This window comes from Gekko japonicus, unplaced genomic scaffold, assembly GCF_001447785.1.
Source record: "Gekko japonicus isolate JY-2015 unplaced genomic scaffold, Gekko_japonicus_V1.1 scaffold7080, whole genome shotgun sequence".
In the NCBI taxonomy this organism is placed as follows: Eukaryota; Metazoa; Chordata; class Lepidosauria; order Squamata; family Gekkonidae; genus Gekko; species Gekko japonicus.
The window spans coordinates 2362-5481 of NW_015161637.1; the positions used below are offsets into that span (position 1 = coordinate 2362).

General features: G+C 49.6%; 1 protein-coding gene across 1 annotated transcript in view; it reads left to right on the forward strand.

Moving 5' to 3' along the window:
* Positions 1-580: 580 nt before the first annotated feature.
* Positions 581-3120, forward strand: part of UCN3 (urocortin 3) — a 14380-nt gene continuing 11840 nt past the window's right edge. The window contains exon 1 of the mRNA XM_015429346.1: positions 581-645. The gene's annotated coding sequence lies outside the window, so the exon portion shown is untranslated. The remainder of the gene's footprint in view (positions 646-3120) is intronic.

Here is a 3120-nt window from a genome sequence, read left to right on the forward strand (position 1 = left end):
CTCCTGCCTCACAGGGTGTCTGTTGTGGGGAGGGGAAGGGAAAGGAGTTTGTAAGCCGCTCTGAGACTCCCTTGGTAGTGAAGGGCCATGGGGTATAAATCCAATCTCTTCTTCTCTCAAGAGCAGTTCTCAAGAGAGCTCTCTCAGCCCCACCTGCCTCACAGGGTGTCTGTGGTGGGGAGGGGAAGGGAAAGGAGTTTGTCAGCCGCTATGAGAGTCCTTTGGGTAGTGAAGGGCAGGGTATAAATCCAATCTCTTCTTCTTCTTCTTCTTTCCAAAATGGGGGGCGGACACCTCTGTTCCGTGACGTCCGCAGCCCTTCCGATTTCATCCAAATGAAATCACGTCCTAATAAAAATCCCTTCCTCCCTAGATTTATGCTTCAAACCCCTGGCTCTGTCTCCCTTTCCCCCCCCCACACACACACCGAAGAGGAGCTGAGAGTGGGGGGAGGGGGGAGGGAAGAGGAGGTGTCTCCATTGAGAGAATAAACCCCATCTTGAGAGCTTCTTTGACCGCAATCCAAAAGCAGGGACGAGAAGGGAACTTCACATAGCCGTGCCCGATGCCTCCCCGCTCCTCCTGAGAGACCCGCTTGGCCACACTCACGGAGACGGCTTGCACTCCTGGCAGAAGAACCCCCAGGTAAGTGGATTTTGTTTGCAGGGTTTTTCAGAAAGAGCAAACCAAGAGGGTTTGCTTGCAGGGAAGTCTTAATATTTCAGCGTGACTCCCAGGTAGCAGGTTTGCAGGCAGGCAAAAGGAGACACATGGATTGATTATTTTTTTTCCCCTAGCAAGAGAAGCATCTAAATCAGACTGCGGAGAGACCAAGACTGACCTTCTCTGGGCTGGCCAGTAGTTTATTTGGGATTGTTAAGTGTCATTTGCAGGGTGGACTTTGAATTGTGGGGGGAAAAGAAATCGTCTGATGTGGAAGACAGAGAGAAGCAGAGGCGAGTTTCACGGATGATATAAGAGAAGCAAATCGACACAGAGGAGCTGGGAGAGAGAGTGCCGACCGAAAGATGATCGGGACCAATGCTCCCTCTAAGCCGTGGGGTCTTGTGAGCAAAAATTCTACTTTGTGAGCTACTGGAGTTAAAGTTGTGAGCCAGCGATTGGGCTGCTGCAGAAATCAGTTTGCTGAGACAAAAATGTGCCAGCCAGAGGCTAAAAAACTGTGAGCGAGCTCACACTGACTCAGCTTAGAGGGAACACTGATCCGGACAATTTGACGTTGTTTAGGAGACACTACAAGTGGAATTGACAGGAAACTTAGGAGGAGGAGGAGGAGGAGGAAGAACCTTGAGCACAATTTAATGAAATGTTCTCCTGTTCGAGTTCCGTTGAAATGAATGGGTGCTGCGTGAGAACACCTTTGCATGGCTGCCATTCATTTCAAAGGGTTGGCTCCCTGATAGGTTATGCGCCCTGGAATGGAATTAAGTTATTCAGAGAGGCTTCTTCCTTGACTGTTGCAAAGCAATCGCGACAACGCTTTAGGTAAGGAGACTTCTTTTGCCTTTATTGTGGCGGACAAAAGTTTTTTCGCGAAAAGAAGGTGGCATGGCAGAGTTCCATCACTGCCCATGATTTCCCTTTTTTTCACCGTTGCCCGTGGTTTACAAGGTCCCAGTTTGGTGTCGTGGTTAAGTGCGTGGACTCTAATCTGGGAGAACTGGGTTTGATTCCTCATTCCTCCACATGCAGCTGCTGGTGTGACCTTGGGTCAGCCACAAGTTCTCTCAGAGCTGTTCTCTCAAGGGCAGTCCTCAAGAGAGCTCTCTTAGCCCCACCTGCCTCACAGGGTGTCTGTTGTGGGGAGGGGAAGGGGAAGGAGTTTGTGAGCCTCTCTGGGGCTCCTTTGGGTAGTGAAGGGCCATGGGGTATAAATCCAGTCTTCTCCTCCTCCTTTTCTTCTTCTTCTTCTTCCCACCATCCCCTCTGATCAAATAAGTCCTGCAGGTTTTAGAAGGACTACTAAAATGTACAGGGATGTGGAATGGCACAGTATACCCCAATCTCATCCGATCTCAAAAGCTAAGCAGGATCGGTACTTGGAAGGGAGACCGCCAAGGAAGACTCTGTAGGGGAAGGCAAATCACCTCTGCTTCTCGCTTGCCTTGAAAGCCTCTTGCTTTCCATAAGTTGCTTCCATCAGTTGGAAGCTAAGCAGGGTCAGTACTTGGAGGGGAGACCACCAAGAAAGGCTCTGCAGAGGAAGGCATTGGCAAACCACCTCTGCTTCTCTCTTGCCTTGAAAGCCCCTTGCTGGGGTGGCCATAAGTTCGTAGCTCAGCAGGATCCCTCTTTACACACACACCAAAATGTAGAGCAAAATCTGTGGAAAGGGGAGAGGGTTTGTAAACCGTAGGGGAAATGCTGCTGTTATACCACCTTCAACTCTTTAACAACAACAACAAAAGCCTCTAACCAAAAACCTGCTCGTAAGGCAGGTTCTCTAGAGGAAGGCCATGGCAAAGCACCTCTGCTTAATTACTTGCCTGGAAAAACCCTTGGTGGAGTCGCCATAAGTCAGTTGCTACTTGCCTGCGCTTTACACACACACCAAAATGTAGAGCAAAACCTGTGGAAAGGGGAGAGGGTTTGTAAACCATAGGGGAAATGCTGCTGTTATACCATCTTCAACTCTTTAACAACAACAACAGCAACAAAAGCCTCTAACCAAAAACCTGCTCAACCTATTTGATATATTACCACCACCACCCCAAAAAAGTGAACTTCTATATTTGCTTTAATGGAGGCTTTTTAAAAGCTAGTTCGGTGTAGTGGTTAGGAGCGTGAACTCTAATCTGGGGGAACCGGGTTTGATTCCCCACTCCTCTTCCACATGCAGCTGCTGGTGTGACCCTGGGTCAGTCACAAGTTCTTTCAGAGCTGTTCTCTCAGGAGCAGTTCTCGAGAGAGCTCTCTCAGCCCCACCGACCTCCCAGGGTGTCTGTTGTGGGGAGGGGAAGGGGAAGGAGTTTGTGAGCCGCTCTGAGACACCTTTGGGTAGTGAAGGGTGGGGGGGTATAAATCCAATCTCTTCTTCTTTTTTCTTTGGCAATCATTTTGTGGCAGGCTCTGCCTCCTGCAGCAGACATTCTGTGGGTG